The 22,796-nt window shown below is 47.2% G+C and overlaps 1 pseudogene across 1 annotated transcript; it reads right to left on the bottom strand.

Moving 5' to 3' along the window:
- Positions 1-21,142: 21,142 nt before the first annotated feature.
- On the bottom strand, positions 21,143-22,108 carry LOC311596041 (small ribosomal subunit protein uS5-like; annotated as a pseudogene). Its single transcript has one exon. The product of its transcript is annotated as a small ribosomal subunit protein uS5-like (transcript).
- Positions 22,109-22,796: the final 688 nt, after the last annotated feature.

Raw genomic sequence — 22,796 nt, 5'->3', positions numbered from 1 at the left:
AACATCAAGACAGGGGCAAATAGCTGGGGCTACTAACAGGTAAAGTATATGCTTAATGTGCATGAAGCCCCAGACTTGATGTCTAGCACCATAACCCACCCACTGCCCCCAAAAGAATGGGGCAGTCTGTACTTATGGAAGTGAATTCAGTACAACAGTATGCCCAATAATAGGCTAGTAAGGGCTGGGGACATGTGTAAGCTTATATGGTAGCTCTCTGAAGGTCTAAGAAATGGCGCTGAGTGGGAGGAATGGGAGGATACAAGGGATGGGATAACAATTGAGATGTAATATGAATTAATTAATTTTAAAAATGAGGGGGGGGGAGAAATGGTGATGAGCAAGGTCCCTTCCCGAGTGACACATTGCTAAGACACTATGAGTTAGACCTTCCAGCTGACAAAGTGAGTTTGGAACTGGCAAAAGCCCAGAAAGGGGTTGTCACTGTGCTTACCAAATAAAACAGTCATAGGAAACTTTGCAAGGAAAGGAAGTGAGTCGTCAATCAACAGGAACTGATGGTGGCTTTTCCCTGGCATCTTGCCACGTCAATCTGTTTGTGAAAATTCCAAAGAAAGTTAGTGTTTTCAATCAGCCCTGATGATTAACCCTGTGTAAGCCAGGAAGGCACGAAGCAGAACAGAAAGACTGGATTTTAGCACGTTGGTCACCAGAGAAAGTAAGGGTATGGAGGCCCGCTAGAGGTGAGAGGCCAGAAAGAGAGGTTCTGCCTGAAAGTAGGAAAGGAATAAATCAGGAATCCTAAGGCCTGATGGAGAATCCATACCCTCCCCTCATCTCACCGGGGTACTCAGCAGAAAGTCCATCGCAACAAGGCCAAGGATGACACTAGCCCTGAAGTGAAAGCCGGACAAACTCCACAGACACTAACTTCATCAGTAAGCGCCAACACATGCCAGCACAGAGGGCCGTACCTAGGACGGGGCGTAGAGTGTGCACGTGTCCGCTTCAAATTTTTGTTGTTGTTGCTTTGGTTTTGCAGTGCTGTGATTGAACCCAGGGCCTTACACATGTTAGGCAGGCACTCTAACACAGAGGTGCCCCCTAGCCCCAGTTGTAAGTGTTTAACTAAAGGTATCTAAGATTGAAAGGAGCTGAAAAGGGGAGGCAGAGTGACTGTAATGCCTAGTAATCAAGCAAGGAACTTAGATAAAATAAGCCCCAGACCCACAGACCCATCAATCCTGATTTTGGGGTTTTGTTGTTGTTGTTGTTGTTGTTGGTTTTTCACTGCAGGGTTTCTCTATGTAGCCCTTACTGTCCTGGACTCTCATTGTAGACCAGGCTGGCCTCAAACACGCTCATTTCAGAACCAGAGACAGGGGATTGCTCTAATCAGCCAGGTAAAGGTCACACAGTCTCATCTGGAAGATTAGGGGTGTCATTTTTTTTTCAAAAATATGTATTTGTTATTATGTATACAGTGTCTGCCTGCATATACACCTGTATGCCAGAAGAGGGCATCAGATCACATTATAGATGGTTGTGAGCCACCATGTGGTTCCTGTTAATTGAACTCAGGACCTTTGGAGGAGCAGTCAGCGCTCTTAACCTCTGACCCATCTCTCCAGCCCAGGGGTGTCATTTTTACACGGAAGGTTTAGTATATAACTCAGTTGGTGGGGCCCTAATCTACTACTCACAAACCCCTGGGTGCCACATTGGGCATGACATAACCTAGACTTGGTAGCTCACACCTGTAATTCCAGCAGTCAGAAAGTAGAGGCAGAGTGATCCGGGGTACAAGGGCACCCTCAGCTACTTGGAGGGTTAGAAGCCCGCAGGAGACTCTGTGTGAAAATAAATTAGCAAATAAACAAAATGTAAGACAAAAATATAAAGTATGCAGACTAAGGGTAAAAGAGAGTTGACTTTTATTTTCCCCCCTGTGAGACAGGGTTCCTCTGTGTAGCGAGAGCTGACTTTTTGCCAGAAAAGTAAAGTATACCTATCGAGGAAGAGGCAGTACATGTCTGCCAGGGGGCAAAGGCCAGATGTCCACTGCACCTCATGCTACCAACATTTCAACTTTCCCCTTGGCCTTTTCTCATGAGCAGAGCAATTCTATCTCAATGGGCACATGAGGCCTGGCATACTGCCTTGCATCTCTCCTCACATAACAGTGGTTTTGGACCTCAGTGAAATAGCCTTGCTTTGTAGTAGAGCCCCTGGATCACTGGACAAGCATCCCCCTCAAAGGAATGGACCTAGGGCTTTATTTATTTATTTATTTATTTACTTATTTATTTCTTTTGTTTCGTTTTTGTTTTTCGAGACAAGGTTTCTCTGTGTAGCCTTGGCTGTCCTAGACTTGCTTTGTAGCCCAGGCTGGCTTTGAACTTGCAGTGATCCGCCTGCCTCTGCTTCCTGAGTGCTGGGATTAAAGGCATGCGCCACCACGGCTGGCTTGGACCCAGGACTTAATGTTTTTCAGCTCCTCTAGCTCAGAGCCCGTAAACACTGTGTCTCTGTTTCATTAAAGACAAATTATAGCTGCATATGGTGGCACTTGCCTGTAATCTCAGCACTTAAGAGACTGAGGCAGGAGGGTTGTTTTGAGTTTGAAGCTGGCCTGGCCTATATAAGAAAGGCTTGTTTAAAAACAAACAAACAAACAAAAAAGTATAAACCGGGCGTGGTGGTGCACGACTTTAATCCCAGCACTTGGAAGGCAGAGGCAGGTTGATCTCTGTGAGTTTGAGGCCAGCCTGGTCTACAGAGCAGTTCCAGGACAGCCAAGGCTAACACAGAGGAACCTTGTCTTGAAAAACAAAAACAAAACAAAACAAACAAACAAAAAAAGTTGGACATGGTGGCTCAAACCATTAATCCCAGCACTCAGGAGGCAGAGGCAGGTGGATCTTCGTGAGCTGGATGCCAGCCTGGTCTACAAAGTGAGTCCAGGACAGCCAAGGCTACACAGAGGAACCCAGTCTTGAAAACAGCAAACCAAACCAAACCAAAACCCAGTGTGTGTAGACATATAGACAGAGGCAGCCACTGATGAGGGGAGGTGGAAGTCCCCACTTCCTTTTGTCCCCGAAACTAAGGTCAAAGGCCTCTGTGTGGGTTTGAGAAGATGGCAAGCTTGGCTGGCTGTGAAAAATACCCTCAGTGAGCTCATGAGTCTTACGGAAAGCCATGCAGAACCATAAGGAAAATTCTCTGAGGGACCATGTCGGGCCAGGCCACATCTCTCTATTGTGTTCTGCTCTCTGAAATATAGGGCTTTACATGAAATTTCTGGGAAGGAATCCTGGACCTAAACAACTGGTAGGGTTGAGTTTACATCTGTAATCCTACTCCTCAGAAGACCAAGGTGGGAGGATTGTCAGTAAAGTCAAGGCCAGTCTGGGCTATCTACACAGAGAATTATATGCCAGCTTGGATGTCAGAGTGAGGAACTTCTCACTCAAGAGAGAGAACATTGACGTCTGTGTAAGGACTGGAGTCCAAGAGCCTCAGATGCTTTTTCAGAGTCCTTCCTGTTCTACCCTCTCGAGAGAGAGGTTTTTTGGTCTTTTTCTAGACAGGGTTTCTCTGTGTAGCCTTGGCTGCCCTAGACTCTCTTTGTAAACCAGGCTGGCCTTGAACTCAAAGAGATACACCTGCCTCTGCCTCCCCAGTGCTGGGATTAAAGGCGTGCGCCACCACGCCCGGCTTGAGGGAGTTTTGATGGGCTGCTGTCTCAATCAAGAAAACTGTTTAGTTGAAACGGAAAATGAAAATGTTTGTCTTGGGTCTAACAGACTCTTCCTTGCAGTCACTTATCCCTGATGGCTCTTAGGAAGGTGGATCTGGAACAGGAAACCCTGAGCCTGGGCCACCAAGGTAAGACAAGACAGACACTCCGGAGATCAGCTCTCTAGAGAGAAACTAACTACTAACTCAATAAGCTCATTCATCGGAAATGTGGATGGGACTGTGGGTACAGGAGCCTGTCCTGTCTCCAGCAGTGTACGCTGTGTGTCTGTACATGGTACTCTGGATCTGGGTGGGCCTGGTCGTGGTCAGTGTCCTATTGCTGCGAAGAGACACCATGACCGCAGGCGACCCTTACAAGCAAGACATTTCATTGGGACTGGCTTGCAATTCAGAGGCTTGGTCCATTATAGTCATGGCGGGAAGCATGGCGGCATGCAGGCAGACATGGTGCTGGAGGGGGAACTGAGAGTTCTACATCTGGATCTGCAGGTATCAGGAAGAGAGAGAGAGAGGGAGGGAGGGAGAGAGAGAGAGAGAGAGAGAGAGAGAGAGAGAGAGAGAGAGAGAGAGAGAGAGAGAGAGATTGGGCCTGACATGTACATTTGAAACCCCTGAGCCCACCTGAGTGACACACTTCCTCCTACAAGGCCACGCCTCCTAACATCATTCCCTAAGCATTCGGATCTATGAGCCTATGGGGACCAATAGCCCCCAGGTTAAGAACTACTAGTCCAGGGGCTGCAGAGATGGCTCAGTGGGTAAGATCGCCGCCATGCACAGGACATACATTCAATTCCCGTGTCCACATGGCAACTCACAACGCAGGCACAGCACCCATACACATAAAATAATAATTAATAATTAAATAATTCTTTTCTGAGCTGGGAATCTCACAATATAGCTCTGACTGCTGGAATTCACTCTGTAGACCAGGATGGTCTTGAATCACAAAGGTCTACTTGCCTCTGCCTCCTGAGTGCTGGGATTAAAGGTATGAGCCATTACACCCAGCTATCCCATAGTTTTTTTTTAAAGTGCTACTTCATAACCCCAGCACTCTGGAGGCAGAGGCAGAGGCAGAGGCAGAGGCAGAGGCAGAGGCAGAGGCAGAGGCAGAGGCAGAGGCAGACAGATCGATATGAGTTCAAGGCCAGCTTGGTCTGCAAAGCAAGTCCAGGACAGCCAAGGCTACATAGGAAAACCCTGTCTTGAAAAACAAAACCAAAAAGTACTATTTCAAAATGAAGTTCCCAAAGATATGACTTGTCATCAATATTACCAAAGAAGTTTTGTCTTATTATTATCATCGGTGTGTGTGTGCACTATGATGGAGTGTGTGAGTGCGTGTGTGCATATGGTCTGTGTGCCACAGTGTGTGTGTGTGTGTGTGTGTGTGTGTGTGTGTGTGTGTGTGTGTGTGTGTGTGTAGGTCAGAAGTTAGCTTGTAGAGTGGGTTCTCTCTTTCCACATTCAGAGGCATAGAATTCAGGTCAGGCTTGAAGGGCAAGTAGCTTATCTGTCGAGTCATCTTACTGACCCAGAAGTGCTGTTTACTTTCATTCTATTTCAAATCGGGGAAAGGTTGGTTGTAAATTACAGTTTCCGTTTGGGCAGGAAAATGTGGAGGAATTTACAGCAGCAAGAGCGTGTGGCACAGTCTCCTTACTTTGTGGCAGACTCAGAAGCCTAGTGTGAACCCAAGAGGTGTTTGAAAAGTGAGGAGCCCCAGCCTCTCTCCTGGATCTGCATAGGGGTGTAGGGCCAGAGAATATGCCATGTATGTGTGTGTATATATATATATATTTATTTATTTATTTTCTGAGACAAGATCTTATTTTGTAACTCTGGCTGTCCTGGAACTCACTCTGTAGACCAGGCTGGCCTTGAACTCACAGAGATCTGCCTGCCTCTGCCTCCTGAGTGCTGGGATTGAAGACGTGTGCTGTCCCCATGCCTAGCTTGAGAGTGTCAGCACTAGAAGAGAATAGTAATAGAGGTGCTTTCTTAGAAAGAAGAATTAAAAATGACCTCAGAGCTTGGCACTTGAAAGTCATTCTGATGTAAATACTTCCGGTGTTTATGACAAGCAGAGGATTAGAATTCTTGGAAAGGGAGCTAGCCCACGAAGCCATAGAAAAAACAGGAAAGCTGAAAAGGCAACCGCGAGCCTATGAAACTGCACTGTGACCACAGCTTCACCCAGGCAAACCAGCTTTCCTCTGACTTGCTTAGCTCATACTTAAGGTTCCTGATGGGAACCATCAGAGACTGCAAATCCTCAACCCGTGGGTGGTAGAGCATTAAGGCAAAGCCCATTACTTCTTGGCAATATCAGTGTCTAAACAAAAACCCATTCATAGTACTGAATTGCTTATTTATGCATGCGACAAGAATGCTTCTTTGGGATGCTAGGCACTGCTGGAGCAATGAACAAAATAGTGTCTTGAGTCTCCTGTGGGCCTTATTGTCCATCACAGGCACAGGCTCATTCATGGAAACCTGGGGTTGAGCCGGGGATGGTGGCGCACGCCTTTAATTCCAGTACTCCAGGAGGCAGAGGCAGGTGGATCTCTGTGGGTTAGAGGCCAGTCTAGACTGCAAAGCAAGTCCAGGATAGCCAAAGCTACACTGAGAAACCTTGTCTCAAAAAACAAAATAAAAATTAAAAGTATATATATATATATATGTATGTATAATATATATTTTCCGTCATACAGTTTCTTTTGGATTCCTAGAACATGTCAAGAAGCTTGTTTTGTTTTGTTTTGTTTTGTTTTGTTTTCAAGACAGGGTTTCTCTGTGTAGCCTTGACTGTCCTAGACTCACTTTGTAGACCAGGCTGGCCTCGAACTCACAGCTATCTACCTGCCTCTGCCTCTTGAGTGCTGGGATTAAAGGCGTGCGCCACCACGCCCAGCTGTCAAGAAGCTTCTTGACTCCATGTTTCCTTCCTTTCTTGTTTATTTTTTAATACAGGGTTTCTCTGTATATCTCTAGCTGTCCTGGAACTCACTCTATAGACCAGGCTGGCCTTGAACTCAGAGATCCACCTGCCTCTGCCTCCCAAGTGTTGGGATTAAAAGTGTGCACCCCCACCCTGTGACTCCAATTTGTCTATATACTGAGTTCTTTGCTAGAATATTCTCTGCATTTGGTCTGGTCACTTACAACTTAACCTGTGGATCTCAACTCAGTGGCCTTTTCATGAAGGAACTTTAGTTGACTCAGTCTCCCAGCTCCCTTCTCGGAAAGCATGGTATAGTTTTCCTTAGTGATGTTTTATTATTGTTTTGCTTTTTGTATTTTGTTTGTTTGTTTGTTTTGTTTTGTTTTTCAAGATAGGATTTCTCTGTGTAGCCTTCGCTGTCCTGGGCTCGCTTTGTAGACCAGGCTGACCTCGAACTCACAAGGATCTGCCTGCCTCTGCCTCCCAAGTGCTGGACTTAAAGGTGTGCACCACTGCCCAGCCTGCTTTTTGTATTTTTGTTGTTGTTTTTGTCTTGGTGGGGGACAGGAATTCATAATGTAGCCTAGGCTGGTCTTGAACTCATAATGTGGCATGGATGGCCTTGAGCTACGGGTCTATCTGCTTGCATTCCCAGGTCCTGTGACCGTAGGCATACACCAACACATGTGGTTTTATGCAGTGCCAGAGGTGGAACCCAGGGCCACATGCATGCTCAGCACCAACCAAGCACAGCTGAGCCACAACCTCAGTTCTACCACTGATGGGTTTGGAGTTTATCTTTTAAAAAATATTTATTTTATTTTATGTGTTTGCGTGTTTTGCCTGCATTTATGTCTGTATACCATGTGCTTGCCTGGTGCCCACAGAGGTCAGAAGAGGGAATCAAACCTGGGTCTTCTGGAATAGCAGTCAGTGCTCCTAATTGCTGAACCATCTCTCCAGCCCAATTTTTATTATTTTTGTCTGTTTGGTTGGTTTTTCAAGACAGAACTCTTATGTAGGCCTGGTTGTCCTGGAACTCACTATGTAGACCTGACTGGCTTCGAACTCACAAAGCTCCACCAGCCCCATCCCCCCAGTGCTGGGGTTAAAGGCCTGCGCCACCACGCCCAGCTGTGTGATTATTTTAAAATTTTATTTGTTCTGTTCGTTTCAGGCTTTACTTTATTTTATTACATTATTGTCATAAATTTATGTAAAGAATTATGTCACTGTGCGTATGTACGTCAGAAGGAGTTGTTCACAGGGCTTGGGTCTCCCATATGGGTAGCAGAGGCTGAGTGCAGCTGGTCAGGCTTGTTGGCAGGCATCGTCACCTGTGGAACCCTCTCTCCTCCCCCCATTACAGGCTTTTTAAAAAGGAGTTCTCTAGGCATGGTGGTGCAGGCCTAGAGGCAAAGCAAGCACTTGATGAACATGTAAAACATTTATACCCATAAATAAAGAAATGGATAAATAAATATTTTAAAAGTTATAAGTAAAAAACAATACTGGGTTTACAGTTTAGAGATAAAGTGTTTACTGAGCATGAACATGTGCAAAGTCCAGTTCATCTCTCGGTACCACATACACACGTACATATACCACATACACACCACACACACACCTGCATACATGCACCACACGCACACCACAACCACACATACATACACACACCACATACACACCATAACCACACATACACCCATACGTACTACACACACACACACACACGCACATATACATACTATACACAGATACACACCACGCACACATATACACCACATGCATACATACATACATACACAACACACACACATAATCACATACACACCACACACACATACACACCACACACACACACATGCACACCTATATATACACACCACACACATACATGCCACACATACATATACACCACATACATATACACATATATACATACCACACATGCACACATAAACACATATATACACACCGCACACACATACACACAATACACACACACATGCACACTTACATATATACACCACATACATACACACATGCATATACACACATGCATACCACACACATATACACACACCACATACAAATTCATATAATACCCACATATGAAAATGCAAACAGTAGCCAGCGGTAGAGGCACATGCCTTTAATCCCAGCGCTCAGGAGGCAGAGGCACCCCACATGGTAGCTTTATGCGTAGTCCTGTGCTCTCCCTTCATCCTGCTATGACAACGACTTCTCACTTCACAACGAAACTGCAGTTCTGGTACCCATGTGTCTCCCAGCACCAGACCACATAGGCCTTGGGGACAGGGACTGTGTTTTTGTGTTTTACTCTTCTATAATCCTGTGCTAAGCAGTCTAGAAGTCCCCGATGAATACTTCCTAACTGCCTATCCATCTGACTATTGGATTCTTTGCAGTTCTCTTCTCAAGCTCTGTCAGTTTGCAGCCTGCCCCTGAAGTTCAGAGTGGTATGGTCCTGATAAAGACCAACAGTTCAAGCCGGGCGTGGTGGCGCATGCCTTTAATCCCAGCACTCCGGAGGCAGAGGCAGGCAGATCTCTGTGAGTTCGAGGCCAGCCTGGCCTACAAAGTGAGTCCAGGACAGCCAGGGCTACACAGAGAAACCCTGTCTTGAAAAACAAAAAACAAACAAACAAAAAGACTAACATTTCCGTAAAGCCCTTTGTACAGAGAAGCACTTCAGCTAATATATCCTGTGTTAGTTACCGTTCTAGTGCTGTGAGGAGACATCATGAACTAGGCAATCTTTAAAAGAAAGTGTATAAGCCGGGCGTGGTGGCGCACACCTTTAATCCCAGCACTTGGGAGGCAGAGGCAGGCGGATCACTGTAAGTTCGAGGCCAGCCTGGTCTACAAAGTGAGTCCAGGACAGCCAAGGCTACACAGAGAAACCCTGTTTCGAAAAACCAAACAAAAAAAAAAAAAAAAAAAAAGAAAGAAAGAAAAGAAGAAAATGTGTATTGGGGGGCTTGTTGCCATTTCAGAAGGTGAGTCCATGATTGTCATAGCAGGGAGCATGGTGACAGGCAGACAGAGTGCTGAAGAAGTACTCGAGAGTTCACTCTGATGTGAAGCCAAGAGACAGACAGACAGACAGACAGACAGGGCACACCATGGCCTTTAGAAGCCTCGAGGCCCACCCCCAGGACACACCTCCTCCAACAGAGCCACCCCTCCTAATCCTTCTCACACAGTTCTGCTGACTGGAGACCAAGCTTTCAAACACATGAGCCTTCAGGGATTGTCTTAGTCAGTGTTCTATTGCTGTGAAGACACACAGTGACTACAGCATCTCTTATAAAAGAAAACATTTAGCTGGGGCTTGCTTACAGTTTCGGAGGTTTAGTTCCTTATGGTCACGGCCGGAAGTATGACGGTGCGAAGGCAGACATGGTGCGGGAGAGTAGCTGACAGCTCTACACCCAAATCTTCAGGCAGCAGGCAAAGAAAGAGACGCTGGGCCTCACTGAACCTGACTTGGGCCCTCAAAAGTTCAAGGTCACCTACCTCCAGTGTCATACTTTCTCCAACAAGGCCACACCTCCCAATCTCTCTCAAGTATGACCACTCTCTAATAACTAAGCATTCAAATATTTAAGCCTATTCAAACTACCACACCTATCTTCATTTCTTTTAACAGTTGATTCCCATGTTTATAATGATGATCTTTCTGAGCTTTTATTTCATCTTCTTTTTTTTTTGAAGCAAGGTTTTTCTGTGTAGCCTTGGCTGTCCTAGACTCACTTTGTAGACCAGGCTGGCCTTGAACTCAGAGCAATCCGCCTGCATCTACCTCCCAAGTGCTGAGATAAAAGACTCGTGCCACCACGCCTAGCCTGAGCTTTTGTTATAATCAAATGAAGTCTTAGAAAAATTCAGTCAGCTGTTCCCCACGCCATCTGTGCTTTTTTTTTTTTTTTTTTGCCATGCATGGTGACTCACATCAGTCCGCATGCCTCTGCCTCCCGAGTGCTGGGATTAAAGACATGTACCACCACACCAGGCTGAGGATAATCTTTTTTTTTTTTAAAAAGATTTTATATATAAAAACCCTATCTGCATGTACACCTGCTTGCTGGAATAGGGTATCAGATTCTAGTATAGATGATTATGAGCCACCATGTGGTTGCTGGGAATTGAACTCAGGACCTTTGGAAGAGCAGTCAGTGCTCTTATCCACTGAGCCATCTCTCCAGCCCCACTGAGGATGATCTACTTCTGCCTCCCCAGTGCTGGGAGGTGTACAGGTGTGTGCCATTGGGCCCTGCTCTTCCTCCTTGTCACATGTGTGGAAATTTGAAGACAACCTCAGATGTCGTCCTCAGGACCACCGTCTCCTTGGTCACAGTAGCTTTTACTGGCCTGGAGCTCATCAATCAGGCTAGGTTGTTGAGCCCCCACAGGTCTTTCTGTCTCTACCTCCCCAGTGATGTGATTCACAAGTATGTGCACCACCACACCCAGCTGCTTGTCTTCTTTAAATAATAGAGACAGATAGACAGACAGACAGACAGACAAGCTGTTACCACATAGCGTAGCTCTCCTGGAACTCATTATGCAGACCAAGCTAGAGTTACACTCAGAGATCCACCTGCTTTTGCCTCCCAAGTACCAGAAGTAAAGGTGCGCACCACTGTACCCATCCTTAAGGATGCATTTATTTATTTTTATTTATGTGTCTATCATTTTCCGCCCACCAGAAGAGGGTATCCAGTCCCCTGGAGCTCATGTTGCTGCAGCTGGGAGCCACACAACATGGGTGCTGGGGGCCAAAACAGCATTTCCACTTGCTCTGGAGCTGAGATTTCAGCTCTTCACACTTGCAGGGTGAGCGCTTTATTACTGAGCTGGCTCCTTAGTCTTTCTGTTTGTTTGTTTGTTTGTTTGTTTGTTTGTTTGTTTGTATTTGGCAGCCAAGGCTGGCCTCAAACTCATGCCAAACTTGAATCCCTATTTTTGAAAAAAAAAAGTCTCTGCATAGGAAGTAGAATCAGGCAGACAGAATTTATAATTCTGTTCAGATATTACTGAGATAATGAGAAGAGAATTACTAGCAAAGTCAAGCTTTTCCTCTGAACAATGACCTCAAATCTGCTGGCTGGGTGTGAAAGAAGTTACAGACCGGACAGCAGTGCTCTCTCCCAGCTGTCTAAGTGTTGTAACCGCAGCTCTTCTATTAACACTTGCTTTCTTCTTTAGCAAAACAGAAACCATTTTGTTTTTAAGTCTCCATTTTGATCATAAGGTAAAATTAAGTTTCGATTGTCAGGCTCTACCTGTCTGGGAGCTTGAATAGCCTTTTACTTACATTTCAACACTTGCTGAACATTCTTCTTGAAATAATGATATCTGTTCTACTTAAACAAAACTGCAATACCCTGTTATGTAATGTTCCCTTCTCCCAGAACAGTGGGAAACTGGAAAGTCACCAAACCCATACCCTAGGCAATCAACTTAAAATGCTTTGTCTAGCTACCTAGATACAATGTACTCAGTACAAAATTGATTCCTCTTGTGTTTAGCTGGTCAAAATGACTAAATCTGCCCTTCCCTTTGCTTTTCACCTGGTTACCTGGTTGTTACCTAGTTACAGTTTTTCTTATAAAAGTCCTGCCATAGAACTTAGAAAAGGCCAGCATCAGTGTTAGGTTCCTGAGTCCATTGTGTCCCTGCTCATGGTCAGTCTTGGGGTATGGTGTTCAAATAAACCATCAAATATCTCAGTGTGATTGGTGTCTATGTGGCTTGTGGGGATATTCTTGTACTGCAACATAAGCTCTGGAACTCTGAACTTTCTTTGTTCGTGTCCCTTTTTTTTTTTTTTTTTTTTTTTTTTTGCTTTTTGAGACAGGGTCTCTCTCTGTAGACTTGTCTTACCTCCTTTTGTAGACAAGGCTGGCCTCGACCTCACAGCAATCTGCCTGCCTCTGCCTCCCAAGTACTGGGATTAAAGACATGCACCACCACACTTGGTTTTTATCCTTTTTTTTAAGGCAAGGTCTCTCTGTGTAGCCCAGGATGGCTCAAATCCTCAGCCTTCTCCCCTCCACCTCCCCGGTTCTAGGGTTGAGGGCACGTGCCAGTACACCCAGCTCACCTTGCATTCTTTTGTATTTGGCCTTTGACTATGCTCTTTCATCTTCCTGTCACCTAGGACTGTAAGCTTAAAGTCCCTTCCCTGGGAAGACATCCACTGGCCTGCTGATGTCACAGTGTCAGCAGCCATTCTCCTGGTACTGTGTTCGTCGCCTTGAATAGCGCTCATTACAGATATGAACTCCCACAGTGGCCCTCATTCACTGTCTACTTGTCTATTTCCCCCAAATTCCTCCCTCATGGTGGGCATTGATCTGGGTACTAGGATGTAGGCTTTGGCCTTTTCCAAACCTTTGAGCTTTTTTAATGCTTATTCCTCCTTCCCAACCCACCTACCTCAGATGTTAGGAAAGAAAGAAGTTAATGGGAACAGGAGAAGTAGACCTTTTTGGACTCGGTTCCTGGGAGCAATTCCCCTGGCGTAATCAGTAGGATTTCAGCAGACCAGCAATTCCACCAAAGTTGCTGCTGGAACCTGGAGCAGCTGCAACCCGGAGCCCCAAAATGTTCTCTGGAGTGGTCTCTCTAGGAGCGTCTTGAAGTGGAGCGATGAACAGCCAAACAATACTAAGACCCAAAAAAGCCCCCGCCTCCTGTTTGGGCCTCATAATCTCCTCTCAGAGTCTGTAGTAAAATGTGTTTCAGCTGGCAAAAACCAAGCCGCCACATGAGGAGGTTCGTCTTCTAGTGGATAAGGCCCCAATCCCAAGGCCCCAAGCATCACCTGATCTCTCACAAGTCTGTTCCCCATCCCACACTTGGGATCAAAACGAAAACGTGTATATCCATTGCATAGGGATCCAGTCATAGGTAAGATAAAACATGAATTCTACTATTTGAGACTGTAGCCTAGGCTAGCCTTGAACTTGATGAATAGCTGAAGATGACCTTCACTCCTGGTCCTCCTGCCTTCACCTCCCAAATGCCAAGGTTACAAGTGTGTGACATCATTCCTGTTTTATTGTTTGGTTTATTTGGGGGGAGGGACGCATACTACAGTACACACATGTGGGAAAAGGTTCCCTCCTTCCACCATGTGGGTTCTGGGAATCAAACTCAAGTCCTCAGGCAGCAAGTACCTGTACATGCTCAGTCGTGTCCGTGGCCCCAGCACACCTGGCTTTTGGTGTTGCTCAGGATGGAACCAAGCAAGGCTTCCTGAATGCTGGATAAGCACTTACCAACTGAGCTACCCAAAGCTTTCCAAACATTGTTTGTTTGGTTTTTTCCTTTCCGTGCTGGGAATCAATCCCAAGGCCCCGTGAATGCTTGCCAAGCAATCTACCGCTCAGTGAGCCATGCTCACAGCCTCCAGACTTCCCTTTTGAAACCTCTAGTCTAGTGAGAGAGGCCAACAATAAACAATTAACGCAGGGATTACTCGTTCTATGGCTACATTTCTAGAGCATTGTGCCCAACACATAGCAGATACTAGTTGTTGTGAGGGTGAATGGCAGGCAGCTGCAGAAGAGCAAAGGTCAGTGATAGCATGGTCAGCACAGCCAGCTCGGTGAAATCATCCTGTCTTGAGGGTCTGCTCAACTTACAGAGGCGCATCAGAACAGCTTGGGACCCTCCCTCGCCTTCTTAGACTTAAAGCCGGCAGGAGAAGGAAGAAGGAGGAAACGGATCTGCCCTTCCTTCCTTCTTTCTGCCCTGTATGGAAATGAGTAGGTGCAAGCCTCAGAGTTCATGTATTCCTGTGGTTTCCTGTGCCAGAGGGAAGTGGCTGGCAAAGCCTTGCCTTCTTTTCCAGGGCTGCCCAGGTAACTGCGGTTTCTCATTCCTTTTGTACAAAGATGTGTGACCTTTGGTGCATTGTCTGCACTCTTTCCCTGTCTGGTGACATTTCAAGCGGTGGAGACAGAAATGGCAGAGAAGAACCAAGGAAGGGCCTGGATGCCTGAGGCTCTCCTTGGGAAAGAGCATCCAACTTGTAACGAGATTTGTTTTATTTTTGAGACAAGGTTTCTCTGTGCAGCCTTGGCTATCCTGGACTCGCTTTGTAGACCAGGCTGGCCTCGATCTCACAGCGATCTGCTTGCCTCTGCCTCCCCAGTTGCTGGGAGTTAAAGGCATGCTCTACTGCACCTGGCTCTTTTAATGAGATTTTTAATTTAATTTAATTAATTTATTTTAAACAAGTTCTTTCTATTATGTAGCTCCAGCTGCCCTGGAGCTCACTCTGTAGACCATGCTGACCTCTAACTCTCAGAGATCCACCTGCCGCTGGCTCCCGAGTGCAGGGATTAAAGATGTACATCACTGCACCTGGCAGAAACACCTTTTTTTTTTTTTAGACATTACCTGCCGGGGAAAGCTTTGCGATGGATCTCTGCAGCTGGGAGTTCTCTGAGACATGCTGGTATTATCTGAATTACCCCCTACCTTGTTCTGCAGGCTAATGACCCTTCTCCAGCCAAAAAGCCTCCCCCCACCCCCACCCCCTAGGCCCTGGACTTAGTATTTACAGCCTGACAGCTATGCACTGGACATCCCAACCTACAAGGTAGTCAGTCACACTCACCACCTGGGACTTAAAGTGGCCAAAGCTGCACTTGTTATTGGGCCAGTGAAACACGCCCCACCCCCAGCCTCTTCCCCACCATAGCCCCTCTCAGTGGATGGCACCTCTTTCCACCCAGGCATACAAGCCTCAAACTTGTATGAGGTCATTCTTGACTCTCCTTCCCCGTCTCTCACCCTCTATGTAGCTTTTATTTGTTTGTTTGTTTATTTATTTGTTTATTTATTTATTTATTTTATTCAGATTACATCTCAATAGTTTTCCCCTCACTTGTATCCACCTGTTCCTCCCTCCCTCCCTTTTTCACCCTACTCCCCTCCCCTAGGTCTGTGACCAAGGAGGACCTCCTCCCCCACTATATGGTCAAGTCTCATCCTGGTAACCTGCTTATGCTTTCTCTGAGTGCCACCAGGCCTCCCCACCGCTGGGAACCCTCTGTGTCTCTTAAGTTCGTACACTCTCTCCTCCAGCACTTCGGCATGAATCATCTTAGCCATAGTGAATCTGTTCACACCAACCCCTTTCCACAATCGCTTAAACACCCTAGGCCAGCTCCCCATCAGTCACCTTGTCAACCCATCCTGACTCTGGCTGCTCAGCCTTGAAGGCCCTGCCTGATGCTGCCTCCTCCTATCTGTAGGCAGAAGTCAAACCAAGCTCCTTTCAGTTCCTCATTCTGTTCCGTGTCCCCTCCGCCTACAACACGCTCAACCTTCCTCTTCACTTGCCCCTTTGAGTCTCAGCTTCAGTCTCACTTTCTCAGAGACACGCCCTCTGACCTCTGACCTCTGACCCAGCACCTCCTGCTTCCCATCCCAACTGTCTTGGTTGTTGATTTGACTGTCTGTGTTCCTTGTTAAAAGACAGAGTCTGGATTCTGGATACAGTCTGTGATCTTAGTCTCTAGGGCAAAGCAGAAATCAGACCGCCTATTAAATGACTACTGGTGAGCAGCGGACTAGAAGAGCCATCCAACAGTTTAAAGTTGCCATGCTAGCCAGTCACAGCGATGCTTGCTTTAATCCCAGCACTTGGGAGGCAGAAGCAGGTAGATCTCTCTGAATTTGACGCCAGCGCTCACCCTCACAGAGAGTTCAAGGCCAGCCAGGGACACACAGTGAGATCTTGGCTAAACAGCAGAAACCTAAAAAAGTGAAAATAAAGTTGTCATACTAGTGCCTCTTGAGAATGTTCTTGGTGACAGTGAATGGTGAATTCTCATTCTCTCTCTCTCTCTCTCTCTCTCTCTCTCTCTCTCTCTCTCTCTCTCTCTCCTCCTCCTCCTCCTCCTCTTCCTCTCTCTCCTCCTCTCTCTCCTCTCCCCTTTCTCTCTCTCCTTATCTCTCTCTCTTTGGTTTTTCGAGACAGAGTTTCTCTGTGTAGCCTTAGCTTTCTTGGACTTGCTTTGTAGTCCAGGCTAGCCTCGAACTCACAGAGATCCACTTGCCTTTGCCTCCCTGAGTGCTGGGATTACACACCCAGCTCATTTTCTCAGTTTCTTTGTGACTTGCTCCACTATTTATTTATTTATTTATTTATTTTTAGGTGTTAGGTAGCTCAGGTGGATTCAAGCCTGTGGCATATCAGAGGATGACCTTGAACTCTATCCTCCATCTCCTGCCTCTGTCTCCTGTGTATTGGGAATACAGGCTTGTACCACTGTGCCTGGCTCATATCCACATAGTCATTTCTTCAGAAAGAGCTCCAAATGAGCAGGTGATTTGCCCCAGGAAGCAATGGAGTGAACCAGTCACCTCTGCCTGCCTAGGCTACAAGACATTCCGGTCCTCCACCTACTTTTCTTGTTCCTGGGCACCAGGCGGAAATGTAATGTCATGACACATTGGGGGATTTCTTTCTTCTACATTTTTCTGATGTGACTCCAGCCTCGGGGGTTGGGGCAACACGGGCCCTGGGAGGAGGGAGGCCAGAAGCAGGCAAGTTAGTTGCTGGAGCATTCCTCGGCGCCTCCGTTTGCATAACTCAGAGAAAGAAGAAAGAAGCTAGCAAGCTTTGGCAGATGTAGTGGACATTCAGCTCCTGTTCCGGCAGCTGCAGAGGCTGCCTGAACACGCTTTCTGCCAAGGCCCTGGAGGCAGGCACTCTCTCAGCCTGGGCTGCCAAGATGAGATAGAAGAGGTCAAGGCCTCTTGGCCTGACATCGGGGAGCACGGAAAGAGACCCCTTCTTTCTGCTTGGCCTCACATCCAGTTGGCCATGAGCCATCTAGTGTGTGTATATAGGGTGGGATTGAAGAGGGATGTCAGCGCTAGAGTATCTTTCCCAGTTGGGGTAGTTCTGCCCCTCCCCCTCCCTGGAGATGTCGGAGGGGGCAGACCCTGGGCAGATGTCCCCACCCAGCTGTGGGGGGGAGTGGTGGGGCGGGGGGGGGGGGGGGGGGGACTGCCATCACATTCCATGGCAGCCTGAGAGCCATAGAGCATGACTCGAGAAAGAGAGCGAGGCCTCCATCACCATGGAAACCAGGCTTCCTAGGAAAAGGTCACATATTTGATGTGGCTGTCATCTGGGCACCTTAAATGCAGCACTGTTTCTGTTTTCCTAAGGACACCGCCAGCAAAGAAGGCCTGAAACAATGGGGGGTGGCAGTTGACCTGCTTGCCTGGCACTAAATAAGCTACAGTCACGATTTCCTTCTCTCAGCAAAGCCTGGGCTGTAGCACAGGCTTGCATGGCCTGACCCCGCAGCTCACAACCTACTGGAACAGCTCTATAGGCTAAGCCTTGAGTCTGGAAAGAACTCAGCTGAGCCATGAGTCCAGAAGAGGAAGTGCAAACAAGACCCAGCATGAGGGTGGAAATGACAAAGGATAGTAAAGTGAAAGTGTGAGAGTGCTTACTTAGTCCACCTGTGCTGTGGGGAGCACTTCGTGTGCACTGTAGTCTCTCAAAACCCTACTGAGAGCACTGAAGCAGGTGAGCACAGTGGTGAGTGCCTTTAATCTCAGCACTGGGCAGCGGATCTCAGTCTGAGGCCAACTTGATCTGTATAATGAGTTAGAGGCCTTACACAGTGAGATCCTGTCTCAAAAAATAAAGAAGAGAAAAAGAAAGCTAAAACTAGAAAAAAATTATATATACACATATTTATTCATCATTGTGAGTGGGTGTGGGTGCTGACATGCTGTAGAGGTCAGAAGATTTTCAAGAGTTTGTTCTCAAGCTGGGTGTGGTGGCGCATGCTTTTAATCCCAGCACTCGGGAGGCAGAGGCAGGCAGATGGACCTTCATGAGTTCGAGGCCAGCCTGGTTTATAAAGTGAGTCCAGGACAGCCAAGGCTACACAGAGAAACCCTGTCTGGAAAAACCAAGAGGGGGGGGCGCAGGGAGGGAGAGAGAGAGTTTGTTCATTCCCACTCTGTGGGTCCTAGGGATCGAACTCAGACCCGCAGGCTTGGTGGCACATGCTTTTACCCACTGAGCCATCTTAACACTCCCAGACTGGCTTGAACTGGCAGCTATCCTACTTCATGAGGCCTCTTCACTACTGATATCGCAGTCAAGATCCAGGACACCCAGCTAGAGCCCGGGCTCTCTTTTCTCTTCACTAATTCATTTATTTGTGTATTAATTTAGTCATTCAATTACCAATTCACTTTTATACAAATAGCCGGGCGGTGGTGGTGCACGCCTTTAATCCCAGCAGTTGGGAGGCAGAGGCAGGCAGATCGCTGTGAGCTCGAGGCCAGCCTGGTCTACAAAGCAAGTCCAGGACAGTCAAGGCTACACAGAGAAACACTGTCTTGAAGAAAAACAAAAAACAAAAACAACAACAACAAAAAACCCCACTTTTATACAAATAAAAAGTTTAGCATGTTTCTATAATGTGCTACAGACTGTACTGGGTGCAGGAGAGCAGATGTGCAAAAGGGCAGCTCCATGGCCTGTCTTAGGGTTTCTGTAATTGTGATAAAACACCACAACCAAAAGTAACTTGGAAAGGAAAGTTTGTTTGCCTATGTTTCCATATCATTGTTCCTCATTGAAGAAAGTCAGGACAAGAACTCAAGCTGGAAGGGGGAGGGGGCAGGAAGAACTCAAGTGGGCAGGGGGCTCAAGCTGGGGATGGGGAGGGGGGCGGGAAGAACTCAAGCCTGGTAGGAACCTGAAGGCCAGAGCTGATGCAGAGACCATGAAGGAGTGCTGCTTACTGGCTTGCTCCTCATGGCTTGCTCAGTCTCCTTTTTATAGAACCCAGGACCATCAGCTCACGGGTGGTCCCACCCACAATGGGCTGGGCCTTCCCTCATCGATTGATGAATAGGAAAATGCCTAACAGGCTTGTCTGCAGCCAGATCTTATGGAGGCATTTTTCTTTTTCTTTTTCTTTTCTTTTCTTTTCTTTTTTTTTGTTGTTGTTTTTGTTTTGTTTTTTTGTTTTTGTTTTTGTTTTTTTGTTTTGTCTCTCTGTGTTAGCCTTAGCTGTCTGGAGGCATTTTTCAATTGAGGTTCCTTCCTCTCAGATGAGTCTAGCTTGTGTTAAGTTAACGTAGAACTCACCAGCACAGCCTCCGAGGGTTCACAGTGGGGGAAATAAGTGAGCAAACCAGGAATGACAGGGCACAGTGTGATGAGAGGCGTGCAAGAGGAGCAGCAAAGCTGCTGTGGGAAGAGGACCAGTTTTATCATGCACTGTCCAGAGAGGTAGGGGACGTGGGGACAAACGGAAGAACGACCAGCTCAGCTGTGGCCGGCATACCTTCTCCATCTGTCCAGGAACACACCGGCAAGAGGAGTCTTGTCTACAGGGTTGGCAAGTCAGGCTTCTTCCACCAGCGCGCACCCCTAAGTTGACTTGATCAGGTCCCCCCACCCCCCACCCATACTGTTTCCTAGTTCTCCTTTTCCCATTCCACCCACTCAGAAAATAAAAAGAAGTCAGACCTTTCGTTGAGCCTTTATCGCCAGCCGATCAGGATCAAGTGTTTCCAGGTTCTTGGCTTCCTCTTCAAGGGACTGAAATAAAAGCTCACAAGCTTCATGTTAAAGCAAAGCAACAGAAGATACTGGAATACAGCTCTGAAGAGACGACTCCTCGGTTAAGTGTGCTGGCTGCTCTGATTCAGTTCCCAGCACCCACACGGCACCTCACAACCAACTGCCCTTCCCACTCTAGGGATCTGACACTCCTCGTCTGGCCTCTGTGTAGGAAAGGCATGCATGTGGTGCGCGCACACACACATGCAGACACTCACATACGCACATAAGATAAATAAGTCATAAAAAGGATCAGAGCACTGCAAGTGCATGGCTGACCACATGAGAGAAGATGTCCAAGGACTCTGGTCATCTGATATTGGGGACTTTTCTTCTGTATGGCTCAAGAGAAAGGGAACTTTGGTGACTGTCATGATTAGCTTTTGTCAACTTGAAATGCCACCATCAGACTGAACTGTAGACAAATCAGCCTTGCTTATGTTTGACTCTTGATTAATAATTGATGTTGGAGGGCCCAATCCATTATGGGCCGTGCCACATCTGCACCCATGGCCCTGAGTCGTATAAGAGTGTAGGATGAGCCGGGCAGTGGTGGTACATACTTCTTTGTTGTTATTGTTGTTGATTTTCCAGAGAGGGTTTTCTGTGTAGCCTTGGCTGTTCTGGATTTGCTTTGTCCCAGAGCTCTGTCTGCCTCTGCCTCTACTTCCCTGAGCATTGGGATTACAGGGGTGCACCACCATGCCAGACTGTGGTGAACACTTTTGTTGTTGTTGTTGTGTGTTTTTGAGACAGGGTTTCTCTGTGTAGCCTTGGCTGTCCTGGAACACGATCTGTAGACCAGGCTGGTCTTTTTTTTTTTTTTTAAACAGAATTAATCCACTTTATTTTTCTTGTAAAAACCCTTATGTGGTAGCCACAGCTGGAGCCTGGGTCCTCTGAACAGACACTCTTGTGTGGGTTTTCACAAGATGATCAGTGAATTTCTGATAAGGAGACTTGGTGAACACAGTTTCTTTCCAGAGGTCGGGTGTCAGGTAGCTGTAGGTCTTGGAAGTGGCATCAAAAGTGGCCTTGGCAAAGTTGCCCAGGGTGGCAGTGCAGCCCCTGGCTGATGTGTAGCAGTCATTAATACCGGCCATCATCAGTAGCTTCTTGGGCACAGGAGCTGAGACAATGCCAGTGCCTCTGGGGGCAGGGATGAGACACACCAAAACAGAGCCACAGCAGCCTGTCACCTTGCATGGAACAGTGTGTGGCTTGCCAATCTTGTTCCCCCAGTAGCCTCTCCGCACAGGGATGATGGAAAGCTTGGCCAAGATGATGGCCCCTCAGATAGCAGTGGCTACCTCCTTGGAGCACTTAACACCAAGACCAACGTGACCATTGTAGTCCCCAATAGCGACAAAAGCCTTGAGCCTGGTCCGCTGGCCACCCCGTGTCTGCTTCTGCACTGGCATGATCTTGAGAACCTTGTCCTTTAGGGATGCGCCCAGGAAAAAGTCAATAATCTCGGATTCCTTAATGGGCAGGGAGAACAAATAAATCTCCTCCAAGGACTTGATCTTCATATCCTTAATCAGGCGGCTTAGCTTGGTGACGGGGACCCACTCCTTGTCTTTGGCTTTCCCTCCACGAGCCCCGCAGCCTCGACCACAGCCACGGCCTCGGCCACCACCGCGGCCCCTAAGGCCGCTGCCGAATCCTCCGCGGAAGCCGCCTCGCCCTCCTAATCCTGGGCCCCCGGGTCCTCCGGGCCCTCCCGCTGCACCGGCGTCATCCGCCATTTGGTGTTTTCCCAAGAAAGAAGAAGCACCAGGCTGGTCTTGAACTCACAGAGATAGGCCAGCCTCTGCCTCCCGAGTGCTGGGATTAAAGGCATGTGCCACCACACCCGGCTGTGGTGACACTTTTAATCCCAGCACTTGAGAGCCAGAGGCAGGAGGATCTCTGAGTTCAAGGCCCGCTCCAGGACAGCCAGGCTACATAGAAAAATCCTGTTTGTGGAGAGAAGATGGGATAAGCAAGCCAGGGAACTGCGTTTCTCCTTGGACTTTGCTTCAATTTCTTCCTCCAGCTCCTGCCTTGACTTCCCTCAGGGGGTATTCTTCTACAGGTCGCTTTTGGTCATGGTCTTTATCAGAGCAGTAGAAATCCAACTAGAGCAGTTACTGAAGGGTGTAGTGAGGGTGGTTCTCTGTTTTGATTGATTAGGTCATATAATTACTTCTCTACTGTGCACATCCCTTCCCATAACTCATCTGGTTTTAATTATATACCTAGTTATGCGTAAGCACAAGATGCTAAATAGGAGGGTCGTCCTAAAAGTTTGAGTAACTGTTTTGCCTTGTGTGTCCCAAACCAGCTCAGGTTGGATGGGCTGCCCCTGCCCTGTACCAGGGGGGATCAGGAATACTTGTGAGTAGAAACTGTCAAAGTTTCATGGTCATTAAAGGAAGGCAAAACTTATCACACTCTTCAGAGAGCTGTGAACATACAGCTAAG

The sequence above is a fragment of the Acomys minous genome (genome assembly GCF_964271855.1).
Source record: "Acomys minous genome assembly, chromosome: 4".
Classification (NCBI taxonomy): Eukaryota; Metazoa; Chordata; class Mammalia; order Rodentia; family Muridae; genus Acomys; species Acomys minous.
This window is presented reverse-complemented; position numbering and strand designations above follow the sequence as displayed.